Below are 27,321 nucleotides of genomic sequence, written 5' to 3' on the forward strand. Positions count from 1 at the left end.
ATGTGTGTGTATGTGTGGGTGCGTCTGTGGAGTGGGCGTGGAGCACCCTGAAGGCATAATCAAACACAGCAGCGCACACTAATGCAGTTAACAAACTTGCGGAAATACAAGGCACACACATCCAAAACGTGCACACATAGAAATATGCGTGAAGGAGTCTTAAGTGCTGCTCACATATACACACTTACACACATACACACACACAAATATATACGCACAGACACAATGATGATGATGTATTGTGTGAGATGTGAATGTGATTAAATTTCCATAGCAGCTCGTCTTTCATGCCAATTTTCCATTAGTGTTGCCTCTGCTCAGGCAGCTCGTCTGTTCGTCTGCCCTTGCCAGGATGCAGCCCAAAAACTCACACCCACTTAAAAGCACATCAACTAAAACACACACACAGACACACGCTCATACACTCATCAGAAACACACACAATGTGTAAGTATGCGTGTGTGTGTGTGTCTGTGTGATGTTTGCCGTAAGCTTCGCGCGTCAAAACTGATGATGAATAGTTTGTTTGATGTTACTTTGACCGTCCCTGCGATCAGCAAAAATAGCTCTATATATGTATGTGTGTGTGTGTGTGTGTGTGTGTGTGTGTGTGTGAAGGCTAATCAGCAACCTGAATGAACCTATTAGCGCATTTAAACGACAAGATTCCATCGAATCAGTGCAAAAATGTAAGATCAGAGCATAAATGTTTGAAATCAAGGAAAATAAGAATGTAATGGAACGTGTGAGTGAATAAACTTATTATATCCTTGTATCCTTCGCTTGCCCTATCTAAATTTTAAGCTCGCAGCTTGAGATAAATGACCAAGAACAACAAGGTATAAACACCAAGAGTGAGCAGTTTACCTGTCTACCTATTTCCAGCATCTCTCGTTTCTATCACCAGCAGACTTTGCTGTCGACTCTAGATTTGCACGGCCTTGTCCTCAGTATGAATCTTTATCAGTATAAAAAATCATTTATTAAATTGATTAAATTATTCGAAATATTCAGAAATGTGTCTTAGTTCTTGTTGCAGATCTTTTATTAATTGTATCATAAAAATTGTTTTTGTAATTTTCAAATATTTATTTGAAATTGACTCTCACATTCTCTACCGTATTGAATATTCGATCATTGACTTTGGAGTTTTGAGAAATTCGTGTCACGTTGTATTGAACGAACCTTCCGAAAGCGCTCGAGCCTCTTTGTCTGCCGTTAAGCTGGCTTCTAATTGTGCGCTTCGAAACAATTAAATGCTTAGCTCGGCAAAAGTCTGCGGTGCGCATTAAATCATCAGTCTGCTGTTAACTACAACCATTGCCACTCTGCTGTGGTGTCAACCTCATCTCCTTGGCGCTGCTGCAGTGCTCCATCAGCGCCATGCAAAATAATTTACATAAGCAGCGACCGCAAACTGCAGCTCCCCGAGTTGAACGAGATGGATGGGGCGTTGAGGTGGGATGGTGCGCGCGACACAGGCGCCCGGGGATGCCAAATTAAAGCCAAACCCCAAACCCGAAAAACCCATGCAGGCAAATCCCTCGACCGGGCTAACAACACAGCTAAACAAAAAACCGAAAACAAGTTGCAAGGCAACTAAAAGCCTTTCGACTGGGCGATGCCCAGTAATTACGCATAAATATGTTGGGCACGAAAGCAAACTATTATAGATGACTTTTTAATTATAGTGGCTGATGGACTGACCAGTCAGGTCAACTAAAAGCTTTAACTTTCAAGAGACAGCTTTAATTATTCCACACACAGGCGCGGAAAATGCGTGAAATACACTTTTATGAGATTTTTTCATTTTATATGTTCGACTTGGTGAACAAAATCTTAAGCATTGGGCGATCGCTTGCTTTATATATAAACACTTGTGCTACTGATTTTGCCAAATCCACATAAAGCGGCGAAAAATGCGTGGAATGCTGTCAAAGCTTATTGAATAATAACTGAACTTAGCAAAACTGACCTGTAGCAGCTTGTATGTTTTGTGTGGTAAGTTTGCTGCTTGTTACTCATAACTTGAATAGAGTATAACACCCTTTTCGGCAATGTCAGGCATATAGGGTATTCAAAATCTATAGGTTTGTTCTTCTGCGACTCTAAGGTTCTTTTAAAAGTTTTTTTGTTCGTGTTTTTTTCTTTTCGTTGGTGGTTTGGCTTGTTTTGTTTGGATTTTCGTGCATTCACTTGCGGAATTTTTGTGTTGTTGACTCGGCGACGCATATGAATGTATCCCGGTCTCTCATGGAGTGCTCCTCCAGTTCTGGTATGGCATGGCATGGCCTGGTATGAGTGTGCATATGTGTTGGCGCATACATAAACAATGGCAACAACAAGAAGACCAAAGCATCCCAACCCACAAACGCACACATAACAATGACAAAGAACGCATTTTGTGGAGCCGTTACCGCGCCCGTCCTCAACTCTCCTCTCCTCGACTATGCTCCATTCGGCATTTCTGTGCCCTTGGTTGTTCCCGGAGTGGTGGCCGTTCCTGGCTGGTTTATTATGCAAAAGTTATGCAAAGATAAGCAAAACTATGAGCAACGACAGCAGCTTGCTACCAAAAATAGTATGAAACCCTGTCCCATATCCTGGCTGCATAAAGCATTTCACATCATGGCCAAAAGACAAGCGCTGACGGTCGGAGGACTTTGCTCTGGGTTACCAGCTCCCAGTTACCAGTTCCCAGTTAGCAGTTAGCAGTTCGCAGTCAGCAGTTGGCAGTTAGCAGCAACTGTTTTTTGGGAAAGCGGACAGCTGTTCGGTTCGGTTTCGGGTTCGGTTTGGGCGGTTACCGTCCGTCGTTCAAGTTAATTGTGCGGCCAAATGCAAAAATCAACTTTTTTACAAGTTTTTTCTTTTAGAGCGTCGCGTCGAAGCTGGCAACTCGTCGGCACCTCGTGAACGAAATGGACACTTAAACTCTAATCGAAAAACTTTTGCCCATATACAAGTCACTTTAAAATGCGCTTAATTTGATCAGCGTGCGGCGATTGTCGAACTCAGAACTCTGGACTCGAGCGCACTCTACACAGATTAACATAATTAAGTTCGAGATGGGCACGGCACAGTCGGACATGGGATAAGGACCTGGCACCCAGACCAAGACCCAACCCCGACTCAGACCCAGACCCAGTTATAAAGTTGTTACTGCCATTGACTACAATTTGTGTGCTTTTCAATTGGTTTTTCTGTTTATTCTCCAAATGCTCTTGAAATGGTTATATAGATACCCTCACAAAATGATTATGACCACCAGATAGCAGATGGAGCGATACGAAAAAGGTATACAGCTTCGGGTTGCCAAAGTAAATTAAAAGAACAGATCTACAAATTTTATGTTTCCGCCGAAAAGTTTACTACTTTGCGTGAATCACTGAGCTTATGGATATAACTAACTTATAATTAAGTCCAAATATTTGTTTAAAAAGAATATTCAAATCATTTAAGTAACCAAATTACTAAAGCACCTTTAAAGGCAGGATCACAGGCTTGAATCCATGTGTAGGGCTGAAGGACAATGGATCCAGCGGTATTTGGAAGTAATTTTTATAGTTTATCCGTCTGTCCGTCTACAAGTCTGGCAGTCTTTCTGCCTATATGTCTGTCTCTCTGTCTGTCTGTCTTTATTTCTGCCTGTCTGTCATTTAGTCTGTTTGTTTTGTCTGATTACCTTTTCAAAATCCTGGCAAGATATGTTTTTATGTTTCGTTTTTTTTTTTCATACTTTATAGAGTATTTTGAAGTCGCATTGGCTTGATGAACTTTCAATACAGAAATATATATGAGTTCAGTTTTCTGTAGCTGCTGTTTGTGACAACAGATCGAGTGTGCAGTTTTTGGAGAGAGTGTGAAAGTCAAGTGGGCACTATAGCTCGCCCACACACACACACACACACACGCACACACAGAGAGAGAAGCACACTCACAGACAATTTGACAGCGTTTTGCGGTAGCAGTTGCCACTTGACGCGCCCTGCACCTTGCCACATCTTCATCCACGACCAGACACTCACACATGGCGCCGAAAAACGGGGTCCTCCGGCAGCAGCATTTGGCTGAGAGCTGCTTGGGAAAAGCAACGTGGTTGGCGCAATTGAAAAATTAAGCAGCCACTTTGTCAAAATGTTGTTTCAATAAAACGTCATTGTGCCCCATTGCGATATCGGATAGCCTGAACCCGAAACGCAGGCCCCTAGTCAAAAGCCATTGGCAGCTTTAATTGTCAACATCTGTGGCTGACATGCAAATGCAAAAGGTTCTCGAGGACCGACATCGGCCCGGTTTGATGGAGCATACTCGCTTGGCACTTATTACATTGGCATCTGCGTATGGTTTTGTCATTTATTGATGCAAATTTTCGTCACGCCTTTTGGCTTTTTTCTGCTTGTTGCTGTTGTTGCTGTTGTTGTTTTTTCTCTCTCGGGTTCTTTGTTGGTAATTTTGGTGGATTTCAAGGGGTACGACGGCACTTAATTGACGTCTATGTCGAACACAAGTGCGCCGTATCGCTGATTAGGGTTGCCGTTGCGATTGCCGTTGCCGTTGCCGTTGCCGTTGCCGTTGCCATTGGCTTATTGCCGTATGACGCTGGGTCCTTGGCGGAGGTGGGGTCCCTGTCCCTGTCATTGTCATCGTTGTCAAAAGTTTGCCTGCGAAACCTTTTTCAATGGCTGTCGCTGGTATTTGGAGCATATTTTGCGGCACTGAGCAAAATGTTGTCATCTTTTTCAGCGGATTTTTTGTTGATTGGACACACAATTGAGTTGACATTAATAGCTACGTGGAGGTGTCAGCGTTGGCAGCAAATGCCAAACAATTCCATCGATAACGATAACTAATCAATCGCTTCTCTCAACTCCCCAAAACTGAGAGTAAAATGATCCACAAACGAAAGAAACTTAAAAACTGTTTAAATACCAAACAATGTGAATATTTTAAGAGCCCAATTAGAGTCCTAATTTTTATCGCCCTAATCAAGCAACATTATCATTAGCATCTGCGAGACGCGCCGCTCTTACAAAGCAGAATGGATAAGAATGAAAGAAAACAAGTAAAGTCGAGGTTGTTCGGCTAAAAGATATCCTGTATACTTCACCTAACACTATTTTGCCGGTTGAAAATTTGATTTTTAAATAGCTTCAAGTAAATTGTAAGTAAAGTATGTTCTCGAGATTCACGCGGCCATATGTTTGTCCTTGTCCTGTTCTGGAATTTAAATGCACTTAAACGTTTGGCGATGTCTCCTTCTGCATTCACTCAATCGCCCATTTCAGTCAATTCATGTTTACGGGGCATAAGAACAAGTCTGTTGAAATAATTTCAACTTAAGTGGAAATTAGAATAAAATACTTGAGAGCAACACGCAAGCAAATGTCATTATCCTGTTTCGGTCACAGTCCACATTGCATGCACAGTTTATTGGATTTCCAGTTGCAAACTTAATGTGTTAATATTATCGCATAGTTGATAAGCCCCGGAGCGAGGGCTGTGGTGTCAAAAGGCCAGGTGTGCTGCAGATGTTGCTTGCGGTTGCACTGGAAAGCGAGATAAATATGCAGAGCTAGAGACAGATAGAGAGAATTAGACACAGAGAGAGGGAGAGAGAGACAACCTGTTGTTAGGCAAGCAGTTAAATATGCAAACATAGAGACAGATATAGAGCAATAGCAAGAGACGGGGGAGAGAGAGAACATCCGTTTAAATCGGCTATCGATAATTATCGTTTATTATGAACTAATTAATCAGAAATGTGTGCAACAAATCAAGTTCGATTTTTAAAAATATTAATTGGACGCAGTTATGCAATAAACTTGCATTTGGTTTTTTTTTTTTTTTTGGCTGGAAAACAAATCAAATTTAAATTCAATTTATATGCTAATTATGACAATTTCGCTGCGCATTATGATATATGTATGAATATCATTATGCCAATAATATTGTGTTATATTAGACCATAGAAGAGGTATTTTATTTTATGCGAATGTCAACTTTAATATTCTTTTTATAGGTGGGCATATAAATATAAATATATATCGAGTACGTGTTTGTTTCTTCTCTTCTGTCAGTTAGTCCTATACTAGAATATTGTTGCCAGATTTAGACGCCAAATTGTTCAAGAGGGCAAACCATGATCGAAGCTCGTTAAAATCGGATGAAATTTGACCGTGCTATGGGGTTGGGAAAGTTTGACCTATGTCTATATAGGATAATGGCGGGTATAACCCGGACTTGCCCGTGGTACGGTTAAAATAAATGCTCTCAAAGATCTTTGAAAATGAGTTTCGAGGCCGGTTGGATGGTAAACAAAAGAGTTTCATACAAACTTTTTTCGCGATTTTTCCACGCTTGCGGGTGGAATTTCCCGAAACGCCGTCTTAATGTGCACCACATAAGGTAACTACAGAAAAAAATTCAGCTTTCTAGCTCTTACGGTATGGGCTGTGCGTTGATCACCAATCAGTCGGTCAGTCAATAAGTCAGTCAGTCATTCAGTCAGTCAGGACAAACAGTTTTATATTTACAGATAGCCTGCTTCGTTTAGTGTTTTTCCATATGTAGTTAGGACTGCTTTCTTTTTGCTCATTTTTCAAGGGAATCGAGTATAATTTATTTCACATATCTCAGCTGGCAATCATATTAAATAGTACTAAATATGTGCATAAGCAATTACATCAATGATGTGCTTCATGAGTATCTCTGGTGGCATTCTTTCAGTTATTAGAGATTTAGTTTGGTTTTTACCTTCTGAGAACTCATGTTCTCATGAGCTTTTCTTGTCTGTTGCATCAGTGGGCGTAGCTTGTCGTTTGCTAATGTTGCCAGCTACGCTCCTTGTACATTCCACTAGCATCATCAGCATCATCATCATCAGCAGCAGCAGCAGCAACAGCAGCATCATTATCATCGTTGTCGTCTTCATCTTGACTTCAAGCCCAGATACTGTGGGCGTCTGCAGGAGTGGCACTTTTTCATGCTGTTGCGACTGTGTGATCTACTTGGCAATGGCAAGAGATGCATCTTCTATAGCCGCATCAGCTCCAACTTAGCTAGCTGCCTATCCGAGGTGGGCGTCCTCTGGAATTTCTTGCTCCACTCTGGGCGCACCTCTTGTTCCAATTGCATTCACAGTCGCCGTGTGCCCTGGCAATTCAGTTTGCTGTCGCTTTATTTTTATTTAATTAACTTCATTGCAATACCTTGGCAGGCAGGCAGGCTGGCAGGCAACCTGCTTGAATCTTTGGTACGTCCCGGTTTGTCACTCTTTGGCCTGGGCTGCCTCTCTGTCTCTCTGCCCACATGCAAAGCTCTTGCCAAGCTACATGCAAGCTCTGCCTGTTGTTGCCTGTCGCAGTCGTCGTCGTTTCAGCACCTTGACAATGACTTATTGTCGCAACTTGGTTGAGGGACGCAGCCAGGGCCAGAGACAGCAACAGAGACAGAGCCAAGCCTGGACAGCACTGTACGGACCAGGACAGGCCAGGCCAGGGCAGGCCAAACAAGTCAGCGTCAGCTCATCTTAGTTCATTGGCAATTCTTTTGCAAAGTGGCCTTTCTTGTTGGGCCAGGCAACGTGGGCTGCTGTTGCTGTTGCTGCTGCTGCGCTCATGTGGGCCCCCTTTGGATGTAAATCAATTTATTTCGTTCAACTTGAAGTTAAAACTGAATTTAAACTTGTTGTTGCAGCAGCTGATGCTGTTTGTTGTTGCTGTTTGCCGAAAGTCAAGCGAAGGTCACTTGATACAACTGCCAGAAATTTTTGGCAATTTAGAGCCACAGCCTCAGCTTCCTGTGGGCAATGCCAATGCACATCCTGTCTGGTGTTCATGACGCTGCAAGCATTTAAGTGTATCCCAGGGAGCGGTAATTATAATAACCAACCAACCAACCAGCCAGCCAACCAGCCAGCACACAAAGCCGTTTGGCTGCCCGGCCCAAGCCTAAACTCAATACCAAACTCACTTTTCAGTTTCATGCTCAGTGTCAGGCGCAGTCTCTTTCTCAGTCTGAGTCTGAGTCTCAGTCTCCGTCTCAGTAGCTTCTATTTCGCAGAGCGCTCAATGAAAACCGCAAAGTCATCTCCGGTTTATTTACTGGCTAGCAAAAATAAAAGGCAAAAGCTGAAGCGAAGATGAGACTCGGGGTGTAGATATAAAAAACAAAATCAAAAAAAAAAAAAACAGAAAAATACTGAAGCCGCATGAATTTCCAATTGTAAGCCTGCCTGGGCCCAGAGAGGCCCCGAGAATTGAGCCAAGGTACAATACATAAAACAAAAGCGAAGCCAAAGTCACTCGAACGAGCTGTCCGGAGCGATACATCGAATTTAATTTCCTGTCAAAATCGAAGACGGTGTATCCCAGTTGTTGTTGTTGCTGCTGTTGCCGCTGCTGTTGCTGTTGCTGTGGTGCGGGGCATTCAAGCGTTAAGAATCTGCCCGGTTGCGTTGCCCCAAGTTAATTTTGTGGCTTTAAGCCAGAGCTCGGTTAGTGCTCCATGTCGTCGAGTCCATTTCATGGAATTTCAATTTGAGACGAGGCAACATTATGAATGAAATTTACTCGCAATTAGCGGCCCAGCCTGTGCCTGTGCCTATGACTGCGTGCTGGCACAACTTAAAGGTCCTGTTCCGTAGCCCAGCTCTGTGCTAATGCATCTGCCATTGGCAACAACTGGCGCGCATGGCACGTGATCAAAAGTCTGGCAAAAACAAAAAACAAAAACAGAAAAAAAAAAATACTCGTATCGGCGATTATGTGACTTTTGACGGCAGTTGTGGCACTTGTTCCTCGCTTCAAGTTCAAGTCGAGGCCTAATGCGATGAACTGCTCGGCCTGACAGTCGGCCAGTCCGTTAACCAGGACATGTGGCGCCCTTTATATATATATATATATATAAAGATAGATATATATACATTTGAGGCCAACTGACGCACAACGACCTTATTAAGCTGGCTCTTGACTCACATGCTCATATTTTTCATTTTTATTTATTTTTATTTTCTTTTTCCATTTTTTTCTTTTTTTTTTGCATTCTATTTTAAAGGCATCGAGATGGCTCGCAGCGAGACCATGTCCAAATCCTTTGGCTGGCCATTTTTATAGTCTCAGCCATGGCCATAACTTACTTGAAAAATCGTTGTAGAAAACTGCCGAAGGCTAACAAATGTGAGGGATATTTTCTTACACTTATAGCACTTTGACAAACTGTACACCAAAACGCATAAAAATAAATGGAAAACGATTTCACATTGACGCAACATGTGTAATTAATAGACTTGAGGCGTTGGCCCAATGCCCAATGCCCAATGCCCAAAATCTCACCCACCCCATTGACATATAATACATACAATCAGAATCTATATAGCAAGTGTGCCTAAACCTGGCCACGCGGCGTATGATGAATGCGAGCTCGTAAAGCAGCAACAGCAAAGTCTTGGAAACTAAGGTGTCTATTGTATTATTTAACGGGTTCCGTGCGATACTCGATGCCGTGCCGAGAACTAACCATAAAATAGGCGTCTCTCGCCCCGCAACGCACACACAAGTGCGACACATGTCCTTGTGCGGCATTGACTTGGGCCCAGCCGAAAATAGCCAGGCAAGGCGTCCGTGCCTGCAGCCCCCCTCCCCACTCCACAACAAGTGTGTCACTGTCACACTCGACGATTTTGGAATGGCAACATCGAGCTATAAAAGGATTCGTATACCCTACACCGGACTATTTATGCCCTTACTGTTCTTGTCAAATCAATGTTCGAACTAAGCTGCAGATTAATTCAAATTGTTTGTGACATTTTGGTAAATAGAATGCATATAAATCAAAATATTATTTATATATATAGAACAATCAGGAGCAATGTAAAAAGTTCAGATAAATTCATACTTTTCAAAATGTTTAAAAATATTTAAAATAAAATCATAATAAATTAGTTTGTTTCGCTCAGATTTCAGACTAAAATATTTGCATAACAAACTAGAAGAAGGTGATACAAAGGATACAAGGACAGAAGACTTACAGAATGGATTAAATAAATTGCTTGCAATCTATTTAAGTAAAATTTCAATATTTAGAAAACACATCAATTGGGCATATTAAATCGGAATATTTCGGAATAGATGGAAACGTTAATAATATATGGAAGCAAAATAGTTTAAAATATATTACGCGGGTGGCGAATAGGGATACTTAATATAGACATTATAAATAAAATGCTTGTGATATAATTTGGAACTTCTTAAATATATAAAAAAATAAAAAATAATAAAAATATTCTTTATGAATATAGTTCGTTTCGGAGCAATATGGTACAATTCAAAAAATTCGTATTTTGTGTAAGTTCCAAAATATTCTCTATAATTTTTAAATGCATTTCCAATTGATAGAGTATGAATCGCATGAATTTGGCTCTATCGACTCCGCATGTCCGGCAGCTGACATGACAGATACTTCGCAGCCGCTTTCCTCGTGGCGTACGCAGCATACCCGTTCCCGATTATGGGCATACTACAACAACTAGTCAAACACATGCTGCCATATAGAGCAGATGTGTGTGGGCCTATTTTGAGGCCCCACTAGTCGAGTGTTTGTTATCTGTCGCTTTTGCTGCTGCTGTTGTTGCTGTTGTTGCTGCTGCTGTTGTTGTTGGCTGGCAAGGACATGTTTCGTAGGCTGCAGACTGTTTGGCTGGCAGCTGCGTGCACGCAAATAGAAAAGATACTCAAGGCACTCATTTGAACGAGACGAGGCACACACACGCAACTGTTACGTGATGAGTGAGCGCGTCATGCGGGCCGAGGAGCCACAGCAACCGCAGCGTGCCGCACAGCGTGCCACACAGAGTGCTACACAGCAACTGAAAACGGTTGAAAGCATCTAGCAAGCAGTTGGCCATACAAACAAAACAGCCATCAGTGGGCGTTTAAGCCAAGTCGCCTGATGTCCGCAACGAGATTTAAATAGAATCAAATTAGTGTGCCATTTGCATTTACTGGCTAGCAGCAGCGCCCCGCTCATTTGGGATTGGGTTGCCAGCCCCACTTTTACGGTGTAGGGCGTAGGTTGTAGGGTTCACTCACTGCCAGTTCAATGTACTACGCACCGTGCACTGTGCTGCATGAGGAATTGTTTGCTGTGCAGCTTAAATCGCTTACCGAAAACATAAATCCAAATACATATAGACAACAACGCGGACGGACAGCCAGGTGGAGGACGACGGTCGTCGACGTTTCATTTGCCTTTGTCAACGGTTTTTGCCATTTAGTCAGTGGCACAAACACAAACAGCCAGACCAACAGACAACCAGACAGTCAGGCAGCCAGACGACGGGCCAGGTGAGTTTGAATCTGAGTTACAGTTACAAAGCGCCCAGCACGGTGCACGGTGTACGGAGCACCATGTAGCGGCATTGACAGTTTGAGCTTAAAAATCCAATTAGTCTTTGATTTGCATACAAACATACAAAGCAACAGCAGACAAGATGGAAAGAGACATAAGCCAGCGCAAGAGAGAGACAGATAGAGACAACGATGACAAACAAACAGACAGACAGACAGACAGACAGACAGACAGACCGAAAGTCGCAGAATTTCTTGCTAAATATTTTAAGACCTACATTCGGATTTGGATTCGGATTCGGCCAGGTTACAAAACATCTAAAGCTAGCAGGGGCAAACAGTAGCAGGAGGTACGTGCGGCATCTTCAGCCCGCACCACAATAGACAATTGGATTTTTGCGGTTTCTAATCCAATTTATTTCGTCTTAAATACGAAAACCTGCTCGCCTGCTCGCTCGCTCGCTCGCTCGCTCGATGAGCGTCCTTTGGCTCTGTTCATTGTTGTTGTTTTTGTTGACTGTATGCTACAAAGTATCCTGTTTTCGGGTGCGGTTCAATGTAATTTAATGGCTGGCAACGGTCAGGCCACACACACACACACACTCGAACATATATAAGCATTATACATTTACAGTAAGTCGCAAAGTTAAGCTCTCAAACACACACACACACACACACGCACACGCACCCACACATAGAGGCTGAGTCACCTGCTCACTCAAATCGTCGACGACAGCTCTCAGCAAACTAATTTAAATATTTCAGCAATTAAAGAGTCCAGGCAATTAAAATAAACCAAACACCCAAAGCGCCACCGCAACTCAAACTACAAGCACAACAAAAGGGAACAGGAAATGGATTTTGTGGTCAGACCCTCAAGAAGTCGAAGTCCAGCTACACTATCAACCAAAACAAGAGTATCAAATTACAAAGAAGAAAACATATTTGGTTAATTTGGTTAATAAAATCTTGAAATTATAAATACTATATTTAAAGCACTTAAATAAATCGATAAATTAAATTCGTATTTCGTTAAACAAAAAACGAATTCGATGTTATATTAATCTAAATTATATTTAAGTAAATTTTATACATATATTATAATAACATAAATTGTATTACTTAATATTAAATGGTGCAAAATATATAATAAATAAAGCTTAATTTTTCTCAAAGTATTTTGTGTTAAAAATAGTTCTGAAACATAATTGTGGCATATAAAAATTTCGAAATATATACACAAATTTATTGGAATAGAATAAGCGAGAAGCCGTGATCGTCGATATCATATGCAGAAAAAACGCTAGGTGGACTGTGATTGTTGGGCGACTTATGTTCGCTTAAGAGAAGTGTCCGCTTAACGGAGTGGTCCTCTTTTAGAAATTTTCCATATAAAAAGAAAATGTCTAACCAAGAACCACACAAAACATAGATTGATAGTATTTTAGTTTTGTGTATCAGTAAATAGTATACTACGAAATTTTAAATACTTGTCAGGATATTTAGAGTATATATAGATTGATACGCGCAAATACAAGATAAATATATTGCCATATTAAATAATATAATAATAGAGGATAGTTGAACTAACAGCGCCGCAATTTTCTTCTCAATTCTCATTCAAATAAAATACATAAGTCTAATACTAAGAACAAGTGTTGAGAAAGAACTTTTAGTCTTAAGTATCATATAATATTATATTAGGCCCAAAAATTTGATGAAGGCAACAAGGGAAAAAACATAATAAGGACAGAACAGAGATTAAGAGTGCAGAGGCAAAGTTTTGCATATCGATAGCCATAATAATCGATAACATGGCATGGATAATCAAACAAACAGCAGACAGCTTCTTGTTGAGCTAATTATTATAGGCATTATCGATATTGTGAAGCATTCGTTATACCCCTTCATCGCCAGGGTATAACAATCAACACCGTGTGACTAACAACCTGTATGCCGTTTCCCCTATGCCACACACACAGTCGCACACACACTCTCGCACACACACACACGCAAGCTGTTCTCGCCATTGGCCATCGCTCATTGTGTGTCCTGTGTGTGCTGTTTGTTGTGGACAACGTTCAATCAATGTCAACGTCGTTGTCATCCTGCCGCCTGATCCTGTTGCTGGCTGCTCGCTGTTGTTGTTTTTGCCATTGCTTTGATGGCATGGAACGCTGGCCAACCGTCTTCACATTTGCCTACCATAATTTTGAGTCCAGTTTGGCGGCAGTTATTCCATCAGCGGCTGTGCCTCGGATGCGGCTCTAGCTGGGCTTAGTTCCTCTCTCCTTTATGTCCTCGCTCGCCACCCCGCTGCAAAATTTGGGACAATGCTGAGCAATTGGCATTCACTCAGCGATTACAGCTACATTGGAGGCTAGCTCGACCCTCGATTGTGGCGGGAGCCTCGTGCCTCCGCAACTGTCAATATCACACGCAGCGCTGGACACATGACAGACACATTGACACATGGCGTACAAAGGCAAAGACACACACACACACAGACACACACACTCACTGGGAGACAGAAACACAAAGCAACATATTCTCTTTCTGTCTAATGCCGTCTGCCTGTCTCTTTCTAGCCATGTGTGTGTGTGTGTCTCTCTGTCGATGTATTAAGTGGAAACACCTTGTAAAATGGCTGACAGGTGTTAGAAGACTTTGCAAGATTTATGCGCTGACATTAACATGAATATGTATTAGTGTGACAGCACTGCAGCTATCCGTGTGTCTCTGTGTGTGTGTGTGTGTGTATGTACGTATGCTGGTCGCCCAGGCAGTTAAAGGATAACAGCGCATTAAGTTAAGCATTACAACAACGGCAACAATTCAAAGAGTCTCACACAGAGACATGAACACGTGTGCCAGGACACGCTGTGGTTGCAACAATTAAAGTTTATTTGCTGCGCCCACACACACACACACACACACACTAGCACAGTGACACACGCACTTATTCAGACAGACAGGACGACGTGAACATGGCATTTGTGTATTTATAGTAGGTCCGCCTTGCCACAAAATTAAATAAAAGCAAAAGTCAACAAGGAACATAGATTTGCTTGCCTGCCTGCGCTTTCTGGCAAGGTAAACAACAATACAACAGCAGCAACAATAACAACAACAACAACAACAGCAACACTATGAAACAACATGTAAGCCATCATCGTTACAACGGACAACAGACCTATAGAGACACCCGGCGGCCTCAACTGGACCTCGACTGACGACCTCTTTAACTGCTCGCGATGGACGCGTGAGTTTCTATCTAATCGTATAGCAGAAATACGAGCATGTGTAATATATATAAACAAATTTAACAATGCATTCAAATATATTATAAATCATAAAATGCCAAATAGAGTTTGTAATATAAAACTATCTAAGAGCAGAGCAGAAGTTCGTGGCAATTATATTATCTATATACTATCTAAGCACACAAAAATTTTGAACATTTCATTAGGAAAAAGAAGCTAATACAATATTCTAATAATATAATTTACAGACTAGTTCAAAATAAAGAGGTAACTGGGTATTTCCTCCTTTAGATTCCGAATAAACTGGGTAAATTAAAATGTATAAGTATTTCCGAAAATTTTGTATAGTGTTTGAAAACTTTCAAGATAGGAAGAGAGATAGAGATAGAAAGAGAGGTAGAAATAAGGAGAGAGATATAGATAAATAAATTGAAAGGCAGGGAGAAAGAATGAACGAGAGAGAGAGAGAGAAAGAGAGAGAGAGAGAGAGAGAGAGAGGGAGAGAGCGAGGGAAAGGGATATAGAAGGAAAGAAAGAGAGAGGGAAATAGGAAAAGTTTTCTTAACTGGCCAGATAAAAGTAAACATATTTCATCCATTTATCTAGCTAAATGTATGTATTGCAATTATAAATATAGAAATCATTTAGATTTCCGTTTAGCGTACTTCATTTAATATTTGAAAAGTCATCAAATTTTTTTTAAAGTAATTCACTCAATAATAATAATAATATTTAAATGTTAATCAATACAAATCACTTACTTGAATTTGTTGTAAGATATGCAAAAATATAATTTAGATCCTTTTTCCATGCTATTTAAAATGTGATTCTTTATTTTTTTTAGCAACCAATTATTGCTGGCAGTGTCTAAAAATAAAAATAAACAGAAAGACAGCAAAATTATTAATTTGTTCAGATTAAAAACATAAGCTTAAAGCTTAAAAATTAAAGCAGCTTTTTATACCCACGACCAGGAACACGAATCGAACCTTAAGGCAAGGCATTTGTTTGAACCAACGCACAACCGAAATTATTTGTTTTGCCAGTTGCATTGTTTTCAATATATTAAACTATTTCTTATTTAGGGAAAATAGCAATAAAATGCATCTTGGTTTTTTACATTTTGAACTAGAGTGTAAAAAATGGTTTAAATTCGAGTTCACTTCGGGTTTGATTCAGGTTGAATAAAAAAGAAAAGTTTCTGGCTCAAACTTATCCATTATATAACAATTCAATTCAATAATTCATTCAATTTTCGATTTCTGGCTCGAGTGATGTCGCTGCGGCATAAGTTTAGAATTTGTTTCAAAAGTTACCTAACGATATATTTAGATGTGTCTTGTTTTCAAAATATTTTATTAATATTATTATTCATTATGCAATCATATTATTTCAAAATATATGAGTTCAAGTGTTGCAGCTATAAAATGCGTCCATCTCTAGCTCGTGTGATTGTTGTGGCATTCTGCAGTCAGGTTTGCTGCTGTCAGCCATTTTGGTGGTGTGTGTCGAGATGTTGCTGTTGTTGCTATTGTTGATGTTGTTGTTATTGTTGCTGCTGGTACCTGCTGCTTGCCTCATTATGATTGTCAAAGTGACGGACTGGTCATGCAAAGGTAAACACAAAATGTGTAAATACAAAGGCATATATCAAGGATATATATGTGTGTGATATGGTGTCACCAGCTCCACCCCTCCTCTACATTCTAACAATCGCCCGCTCTTGCTGCCCCGTCTTCAGTGTTGGCATTGTAATTATCATTGCGACACTAAATATTTGTTGTTTGCTTAAGTGCTTTGAATGCCAGGCCCAGGCAGGTCAGGTAGCTAGCTAGCCGGGCAGCCAGCTGGGCAAGCAAATCAATAGGCTGGCTTTGGTTACCTTTGCATTTGGCAATATCAGGGCATACTTTACGGCTTTAAAGACGGAAATTGCTTTTTATGTGCCTTTAAGTAGGCAGAACGATTCATTTTTATGTCATTCTGCTGTCGTCGCCCGCCCTCTCCGCCGTCTTCTCCGCTCGGCAACCGTTTGTCATTCATTATTTGCACTTTTTTGTTTCAGCTTCTTCTTGCTCGTTCGCGATTCTCGTAAAGCTCATGAATTTTTTATTATGTTTTCCGGCTTTACACAGCGCTCTTCCTCTTACACTCCATTGTGTTCTTGTAGATGTTGTTGTTTCATTTTTAAATTATTAAATTTTATTGGCGTATCATTTTTTATGTGCGACCGCTGCTGAAACATTATATTTCGATTAGCACCTGTTTGTTTTTTGTGCCTCGTCGCCCATTTCCCATTTCCCATTTCACATTTCACTTTTCACGGTCGCCACCCAACACCTCGCCCCTTTTAAGGGGGGGCAGAGGTGTGTCGGCTGGTGTTTACGTCTTGTTCTGGCATTGTTTGCGGCTTTTTAGCCAAGTCCTTTGGCTGTCGATCACAGCTGACGATGCCACCTGCTAGACAACAGGTGCGATTCCTGCCCCTTGGCTGCCACCGTTCTGATTGTCGTTACTTTTTATTGCACTACGCTTGAGCTGAAATTTCATCGGCACATAAACAAAAGACACGTTTTGATTTACACTAAATTAAATGCGATGCGTTTTACACACGGCCAAGTTCAGCCGAGCAGAGAAACAGGCACAACCAGCTTGGAGTTCAAGTTATGCTGGATATTAATTTAAATAGAGTGCTTAAATTATGAAAATATAACCCAACCACACCAACTCCCATGGGGCCAAAAGGACCTTTGTTGGTTAATCCCATTCCACTTACCTAAATAGACGCAAAAAAAGGGGCATTTAAATTATGCAGATCTTGATTTATAAAGAGTTTTAAGTCTTGCATTTGTTTAATTATTTATATTTAATTTCAGTTATGAAACCTTTTATGTTTTATAATTAATAGCTTTTAATAGAACTGTGTGATAATAAATCAGGCGGCTATCAAGCTTTATTAAACACATTTACATACGATTTCAGGCAGCACCTACGCTTTATTAGCCGATTTAGATTATCGCAATAATTCAATTACTTCGATAAATCATTTCGGTTTGTGTACATGAAACTCGTAATAATTAATCAGCTAATAAATTTTGTGCTTTTGGTGGAAAAACTTCATAAAGCAAGTTTAGTGTTGCACAACGTTAATATTAAAACTAAAGCAACCCTAGTTGCCAGTGTTAACAATATTTGCAGACTTTTTCAGATCAAGTTATACTGCTGAGTTGTAGAAAACAGCTTCCATCTACATTGTTTTGAGAGTGTTTAAATGGTATCATAATTTAGTAGAGGTCCAGAAAGTGTAATTAAAAAGTATAATTAGTATAAAAGTATAATTATAAGTGTAATTAAAAAGTACAATTAAATACCGCTTAGGGTTTGATAACTTACTAAGCTGGTTATCAGTACACTATATAATAAAAATACCATTATTATTTGTATCTTAAAAGTTCGTATATCTCTAATATCCAACCCCTACAGCCTGCCTGTAGCTGGACAATCCTCTCGAATATATAATATTATATTAATATATATAGCTATAGCCCATGGTAGTAGCCAGACTATACAAATATAACGGTTCCCTTTTCTTTTGATGTGTGTAACTGCTGTGATTCAGATTGAATAATTGATTTTGTAAAAAACAAGCAGAATGTCGACGACAGATAATTATGTTTAATTTGTACTTACGTTAATTAACTTGATTATCATAAATTGCGATGCGATGCCAAGGAAAAGCAGGTACATTAAAATGACTTGCTTCTTAGGAGCGGGGGGGGGGGGGCTGCAGCAGCCGAGCAAGATGTTGCTCCTTGTTATTGCATGGATTGGGCTGTGTGGTCCTTCAGCTTGAATTGCAGTTGTCGTCGGCTGCCCGCGGCACGGCCCCTTGGGGAATAATGGAATATATTCTGTTGTCGTTGTCAGGGCGCCTTCAACAACTGCAACTCAATGCCAACTAATTAATGTGCCGATGTAATGGGCGATATTCAGGCCTGAAACGTGGGTGGGCTGTCACGAATAATTCCTGCTCGGTCGGTCAGTTAATAAACTGTCAATGTGTTCGTGTCCCTGTCTGTCCATGTGTGTCCCTGTGAGTGTGCGTGCGTGTGTGTGGGCGAGCTTGTGGTTGAAGTCGTTGAATGATGCCATTTAAATTGATTTCAGAGACTCATTCAATGGCCACGATGACAGTTCGGGACGTATTTCTTTCTATGGCAACTGCAACTGCAACTGCAACTGCAACTGGAGCTGGAGCCACTGTCAATTGTCCATTTGTCTCCCAACTTTCCATCTGACCAACTGTCCTGTCAGCCAGCCATTGCCTCGTGCGTATTTTTATTGAATACACATTCATCGAAAGCTTCACGTAAAAATTAAAAACCAAAAAAAAATTACAATTAAGAATGCTTCGGTACGAAATGATCGACTAGAAGGTACCCAGCACCCATTGACGAGCTGCCATAACAAATATTGGAATTTTGTTGTATACGTAGATCCCCAAAAATTTCTGCTGCTTCCCTCAGCCACACTTTATGGGTAATGCGATCTGGAGTAACTTCGTTATTTATACTCCGATCTTTAAGAAATTTCCATCCCTGTGGATGTAAATACCTAAGCCCAAGGCTACAACTCCAAATAATTTGGTGGATGTATCCCAAGACTTAAATTCTCTGCTAGACTCTGTACTAGACAAGTGCCAAGTATTTTGACTTCCACTCGCATAAGCTTCGATATATGCTCTGAGCACCCAATATGAACTTGATTGTTATCGATATCGTGAAAAAAGAGAGTAAGTTATCGATAAATTGACATAAAGTTGATCTTTCGTGCTAATAGAAAGAACTACATTCTAAATTGCAAGTAGTTTTTAGTTCTTATAGCGTCTATAAGACAAACAGACAGACATGGCTAGCTCGCCTGCCCTCTTAATCCTGGCCAAGAATATTTTATAATACATCTGCATACAGCCAAAATAGCCGTTTTCAACTGGTACAGGGTATAAAAAAAATGTAAACGGCTGACATTGCAATCGAACCGAAGACAAACAACAGTCAATGCCAATTAAATGGGAATTTTAATTAGCGTAAGTTGCGCTGCATGACGTCACAGCAATCGGTAAATGTCGACGTCATCGATGAGTGGCCCCAAGAGTTAATGTGCAATGGAACTGTCCCCAACCAATATAATGATGGTGCAGGCATAACAGAAAAGCTTCCATTTGGGGCACCTTCAAGTTGAGTTTCCTTTCGAGTTATTCGAGTGTGCAATGTAATCAGAACAATACCCTGTAATCATTTGGAATGGGTAAAACGAACGGGTAACTCTTTTACAAAATCGATTTTAATCGGACATAATAAAAGCTAGAATTGATATACACAGTTGCACATTTCATTCATTTGAATATCTCCGCCCACATTTCACTAAAAATTAAAAAATTAGAGTTTTATGCATTTACTCCGATTTCTTTATTTGGGTGTCAACCGAAAATTGAATTTAAAATTTGATTGTTTATCAGAAATACATTATCGAAATTGGCAAAGGATCATGGATCGAATTTCGTTATGAAATTTATCGGTTATGCTTTAAACGATGACGTTTCCTTTGCTTTCCATTTTCTTAGCAATTTCCGTTTTGTGCATATGGAAACAGAATTGAATTTTAATTCATGGGCACATAAGCAACATTGCAATTGACAGATGACAAGGCAACCAACACACATGACGGGCCTTCAAGGGGAATGGGGGGTTGCGGGGTTGGTGGTTGGGGAGTTGGGTGTCGAATCCTGACGGCAAATTGAAATGCATGAAAGCAAAATAAACTATGTAACTGAAGAATACAAATTGATCAAATACAAAAACCAGCAACATCATCATAAAACTGAAGGCAAACGGGGCCAAGGGGAACTGGCGGGGGAAAGCCCAAAAGCACTCAACTAACGCAACCAAGTCCCAGGCCCTCTCGACCAGGCTAGACCAGGCGACTGTCAGCCGCGATGCGGTGCTGTGCGGCGCGGCGCGGTGCGGGGATGCCGGCTGCCGGCAGCCAGAATCCGAATTGTGAGCTCATCATTGGGAATTCGAATAGAGCCGGGCGAGCAATTTATTTGATGTGTCGATACGTGTCGCCATATTCTGCGTCCCGCTGCCGCCCGTCCGCCCGCCTGGCAAAATCTGCAAATCAAATTACAAAAATCATAGCGCTGGATTTTCACACGGGCTATGCAATTGGGAGTTCGATCGGGCTCCCAGCTAATGCCACGCCCCGTTGGCGTCTAGCCCAATCCAACCGGCCGGCAAATTGTCAGACGTCAAATGATGAAATGAAATCAAACAGAAACAGAAACAGCCCCAGGAGCACTGCAGAGCGGCAACCAGCTGCCGGGCAAAGTGTTGCCCACTTGCATAGCTGAGCCTGGCTCTGTCCGCTTCTCTATAAAGTGTATTTGTGTGTGTGTCGTGCCGACCATGTCCATGTCCATGTCCATGTTTGACGAGCGACTAACTAGTGAAATAGCTCATTCAGTGCGCTCTGCGCCCGCTGCTGCTGCTCCTCGTCCAGGACACTCGCCTGGGGACTCTGCCAATCTGCGAAAATTTGAATTTGAAATTTTTATTTATTTACACACACACACACACACACACACACGAGCACGAGCAGGAATAACGGTAAAAAGTGCTAGGGAAAGTGTGAAAAGTGTTGAGTGGCGGGGAAAAAGGACCAAGCAGCTGTTTAAACAAATGAAGTGCCGGATTTCGGTGGCTGCCCCAAACCGTTGCCAGTTGTCAGCGGCTGCCCCAAACTGAATGCGCACTTTTCACATAACATAGCTCAAATTCACATTTGAAAAACTATCCATAATTCATATTGCCATTTTCGTTGGAGGAATCGACGCCGAAGCGTTTTATAATTGATATTGACGTTTGCCAAGCTCTTCAATAGCCCAGTTTAGTTCATTCATATTGCATTTCTATCTATTCATATCCATATCAAAAGTTATGCCCAACCACACACACATGCCATTTTTTTATTAGTTGAGGGGCGGGGGCAGGGGTGGGGTGGGGGGGGGGATAAAACACTAAACAAAGTTAAAATACAGAGAGCTGAGGTTGCAAACCAAATTGATGCAACTCTCTTATTCAATTTCCCTAATGAAATGCTCTGCTTGGCGAGAAAACGAGTACATCAGCTCGACTTGAGCTGAGCCAAAGTATACACTAAAAAAATATTGGCAATTAACAATATATAAATAAATGAATAAAAAAATATATATTTATATTTAAGCGGATCAGATTTGTGCCTTATTATAGCTGCCATCCGATTGATTGGCTTATGATTTTTTTAAATTCTAACTAATTAATTAAATAATTTAATTCTAGATATCTTGGAGAAAACTCGGCATTTACGCATTGCACTTTGCTTCTTATTAAGAGGCAGGTTTCATTTATATCGAACTACCATATCTTATGCATTCTTAACATATATTATAAAGAAAGAATGGGTTGAGAAATTAAATTTTGCCTCGAAATTGTTCTGTTTTTCAAAATATGTTATCCGTATCACTTGATCATTTATATATGTACATATATATGCATTGTCGTATCAAATCGAATTGCTTCTATAGAAAAAAAAAATAATATGACAAGTAAAATATTTTCACCCCTTTTCTTACCCTTTTTTCCCCCCATATTTCCCACCCTTTTCATTTCTGTACAGAATAGGAAACTGCGCGGCTGAGCAACTATTTTATATGGTGTTTTAAGGACTTATTAAGTAGGTGAGTAGGTTTATTTTTATATATATGTGCATAAGTATAGTAGACGTTAGAAAAGAAGAAGCTTCTGACTATAGAGATAATTTCAAATGGCGGTAATTTTGAATTGTTATTATTTTTATAGAGAAATTTGAGAAGATAATCGCTTTAATAAGTATTTTCTGTTACTTAATGCTAGTTTTAGCGACCTCTCCCTTTATAAATATTTAGTGATTAAAATTAATTATGAAAGTCAAAAATGAAAACAATTTTGTTTTATACGTATTTATTTTCCGATCTTTTCCGGTTGCGCCTCGTTTTAAGGTTCTGTTATCTTAAAAAACTTTGTAGTTTTAGCAATTCGAATTTCTGAAGATTCTAATAAGCTAGTGTACCCTATTTGGGCCTATATAAGACGAAAAATTTTAAATTAAAAATGTGAAAAATTCAAATAAATCAATTTAAGAAGTTTTTCTACTCTACAGTCGCAGATTTTTCGCATCAACTTGCTTAAAAATGTTTGTATGCTCGAGCTGAAGCTTCAAAGCAGTTCGCTGTGCAAGATTTTAACAAAGCCCAAGTCCTTTTGGTGGCACTGTGACAGGGCCTTTGACTGGCAGAGAGAAAGGAGCATCATTAAAGACACATCAAAGGCCGCTGACATCAAGGGCCCGTTCCTGATTTAAGGCCGAGAAATTGTCAAAGTTTAGGCTGCCATTAAGTCAACTGTGGGCACAGGCGGCAGCTGGTTAAAACATTGTCTCAATCTGGCGATAAACTGGAACTGCTTATAAATTCTTTTGTCTGCAGCAGCTGTCAATTGGGGGCAGCGGCATCTTTTGTGGCAACTCTCGGGAGAGCGGCAGGCAGAGATCTGTGGATCGATGCTGTCAGCATTACGGATGCAGGAATGCGATGAGCAGTTGGTCCCTTAACTGGTTTTTTTCTCCTCCAGCAGCAGCAGCAGGCACAGCTGCTTGATGGCTGCAACTGCAACTGCAACAGCAACAGTCATTCTGCTTGCCACAAAATGTTGCACTCATGATGCTACTCGGCAATTGTTATCCTTGCGGGCTTTTATGGCCGTATTACCTGCCCAGCAGCGGGGCACGAGGAGACAATTTCACATCCTGCGCGTCGATGATTTTATGACAGCAATGCGTCTATTAGGATCTGTGGCCGAATTTCTGTATCCAGGGAGCTGCTGCTGCTGCTGTGATTGCATTGTGCCTCGGATATGGATCTCGCAGCTGTTTTGTGTCGTGGTCCACTTGGTCCTTTGGCCGCTTTATTGTTTCGGGCAACAACGACGGACGGCCACATCAAAATGAGCCATAAGTGGAACAAAGCTTGGAAACGTGACCAAATCAAATTTAATGGGTGTGTTGCCATGCCACATTATGGACAGGAGCCAGCCAGAAAGGAGGTGCACTAGCTACAAAACGAATGTGGCGCCATCGTGCGGACAGAAGCGGCAACAAATACGCCTTGTCAATGATAACAAAGTAGCTGGCGATTGTTATTGTTGTTGTTCTTGCTGCTGTAATTGTTCGCCTGTTTGGCAAATGATTTATGCCCCGTGTACTCGAAACGTACGCATATATACATATATATATATATATTCATCTATAAATATTTAAAGAGCAAGTGGCTATTGTAAATGGTTTGTCATGTCAGCTGCTGCACAATTAATCAAGGATTTGTTTTTCAGCGCTAAATAATGAAGCTGGCAGCGAACAAAATGAATTTTAGGCCCAATGTCCCCAAAGGAGCTGCTGGCAACAGATTTATTTATTTATTCGTTTATTTATGTTGCTAGCGCCGGTCGCAACATGCAACATGTTGATAACCGTTTCGCTGTGGCAACATACGCTGCGAGCGAACACGCTTATTCAGCGCGTGAGCGCCACAGCCTGCTCCTGCGTGCGCTCTCACGCGCTCGCTCTCTCAGCAGCAAACAGTATACACAGAAACGAAACGAATTGAAACGACGACTGGCTCAGGCACAGGGTGTTCACGGTATTTACCATTAAACAGCCACAGACGATGGCGTCTGTCAAGTGCGCTTCATCATAATTTGGCCGTTAATACTCACACACACACACACTGGCGTACACACACACACACATACAGTGGGCTGTGAAGCCTTTGGCTGGCTTAGTCCCCAACTTGGTGTGTGTTCAACATCCTTGACGGGCATCCACATTACATTTTTAAGGTGTTTTCCTTTGCACGCATTGTTAAATATTTAATCACAAATTTAATGCGTGGTTTTCCAAATCGACCTGAATCTGATGTCTGTGCCTTGACTTTGAAATTTGTATGTTTTTATAATCGTACGATACGGATATTCTTTTATTTGTAACACGCACGTGTGAGATTTTGAATAATAGCTGACAGATTGGGCGAGTTTTCATGCTTTTCATACATTACACTATCCAACAAGCAGTTGGTTCTAGGTTTAAATACAACTTTTTCTAATTTACGTATTTATAATGGCATAATTTCCGATTGATTTACAAACATTTAATGCAATTAAATGTAAAAGTGATGTATTTATATTTAAAATTTCCATAATAAATATAACTAAATATTAGTTCAAATATTGTGTTTATGTTTATTTTAAGCTGGCCATGTTGGGTATTTTGTATATAAACATAAGAACCGACCGATTATTATTTTATTCAATTTTAATTCATCAATAAAATTGAAAATTGTTGCATATTTTAGGGCGTTCAAAATTCTAGGAGATTATGTCCGCTATTATTTTTATTAGGAACGATGAAAAAAAAAACATTTTTATCAATTTCAACGAAAATTTAATTAGGCTTTAAACTGCGTACTTGCGGCATAAATTTATTCTTGAACTAAAATATTTTGAAGCATTTCATTAACAAGTTTCAGAGTTAATCTAAAGTCATCTGTGAGAAGCATAACGGAGCCCCAGACTTCTGAGGTAATTAAACATGATTTGATATTGAAAAAGTTTATTATTTTTTCTCGACTGTCTTTTATGAATATGTATGCACAGAGGGACATTTTTATGGGCTCTGTCTTTGTGTTTGCCGACTCACAGTATTAAATGCTTATTAAGAGGCAACTTCCAAAACAAAAATGAAAAATGAATAAAGAAAATACAAAAACAATGTTGAAAACAAATTACGCTTTATATATTCCATTATTTGACTCCACTGTAAGCAGCTGGAAAAGAACAACACGAAGAGCAAATACTGCGACAGCAAATGGCAAACACAAAAGTCTTTACTGTAGCTGTAACTGTAACTGTAGCTGTAACTGTAGCTGTAACTGTTACTGTTCTATTTTTTATGTAATTATTTTTAATTTCGGGCCAACTTTGAAGTGGCAGCTCAGCCGCCAGCCATTTCCCTTGTCCGTCCGCTCTGGCCCAAGCCCAAGGTTGGCCCTTGTCTTATCTGCTGCTCAATCGGCCGAATGCGAGTCAAAAGTGCTGCTGCATGACATACTTCGAGGCGTCCCCCACACTAAACGACTTGCGTAGTGCAAATAAACCGAAAAAAAAACAAGAGGCAAGCGCAAACTTTAGCAAGCCGAAGATAAAATACCCTAGATGTGGCTCAAAAATGCTTTTTAACGTAAGTTTTATATAGAAACGATTATTCCTATAGTATAGTATATAGTAGTCCGATCTGACGCTCTTTTGCAGGCTTGTTAGAAAAATAACGCGCAATGGCTGAATTTGGTTAAGATATCGATCGATTCTTCCTAAGGATCTACATATATGATATAGTAGACCGATGTTGATGTCATTTAGCTCATATGAGGGAAGCATAGTTAAACTAGCATATGCTCGATCAAGATATCTTGAGGGATTATTCCTATATGAGATAGTGGAATACGGATCTATGCAAACATTCAACTAGTTAGTTTTCAATATGGGAGAATGGATATGTCGACTCGGCTTTTCAGGCTGCTGCCTTCTTCTAAGCATTACACATAACATAACAAAATTATAATACCCTCTAGATGGGATTAAGAGATGGAAAAATGAGTGCCAGAAGCTTGGCCTGCGGTCTGTTTGCTGCTATTTCTTATTTAATTCTGCAGTTTCTCTCGTGAAGCACGCAACGCCCCCATCTCCTACCTTGTTGCAGCTGCCGACCCGACCCGACCCTACCCGACCTGAGCCTGGGGCCTATGCAGCCACGATAAACGCTTAACATATGCTGCGGGACTGTAGAGACTATAGCTTGGATTTGTACCAGATACCCTTCCGCACCCCCTCCTCCCCCTCTCTCTCTCTCTCTCTCTCTCTCTCTCTCCATCTCTCTCTGTATCTCTCTCGCGTATTTCTCTCTGGTCACGTTTGTAAAAATTTGCAAAAATTTATTTAATATTTTATTCTTCCTGTGGTGCGGCCGTTGCAGTCAAATTGTTGCTGCTGCTGTTGCTGTTGCTTGGCTTTTGTTCACTTTGGCTCAGCAATTTAGTGAAATATTTTGATTGCCAAACATGGCGCTGGCTGCCTGGCTGTGGCTGCTGCCATGGCGTTTGCATATGAATAACCGACAGCACTTAGCACACACACACACACATATGCGCTTTCAAATCTGTGTGTGTGTGTGTGTGCTCTAAACGGAAGTGGCAACATTGGCGCCACAGCAAAAGTTTTTGTCGCTGACAGGAAGTTGCAATTTTGTTTGCAATTTCCTTCAGTGCACATTTGCCAAAAGTGTAAGGAGGGGCGGAGGGGGGGGGAGGGGGTTGGACTGGTTGCAACTGTAGTAACAACAATTGTACGCCCCCGTCCATCCATTCCGTTGGCCACGCCCCCCGCCTTTACGCCTGTCAGCTTGTTTAGTTAACTAAGTTGCGGTTATTACGACAGAGGTACGAGAGTTTAACACGTGCGTATGGAACTGCGACGGCGACTGCCACAGCGACAGCGACAGCGACGGCGACTGCGGCTTGTTGCATC

At 40.8% G+C, this 27,321-nt stretch overlaps 1 long non-coding RNA gene across 1 annotated transcript in view; it reads right to left on the bottom strand.

Annotated features, from left to right (window-relative positions):
- The window catches only part of LOC135430469 (uncharacterized), a 54,986-nt gene that overhangs the window by 27,044 nt on the left and 621 nt on the right, over window positions 1-27,321 (bottom strand). Inside the window, exon 2 of the long non-coding RNA XR_010436614.1 lies at window positions 15,373-15,478. This is a non-coding gene — a long non-coding RNA (uncharacterized LOC135430469). The remainder of the gene's footprint in view (window positions 1-15,372; window positions 15,479-27,321) is intronic.

Source organism: Drosophila montana, unplaced genomic scaffold, assembly GCF_035044405.1.
Source record: "Drosophila montana isolate Dmon_TW-CO22-7 unplaced genomic scaffold, ASM3504440v1 contig_3013_1, whole genome shotgun sequence".
NCBI classification, from domain to species: Eukaryota; Metazoa; Arthropoda; class Insecta; order Diptera; family Drosophilidae; genus Drosophila; species Drosophila montana.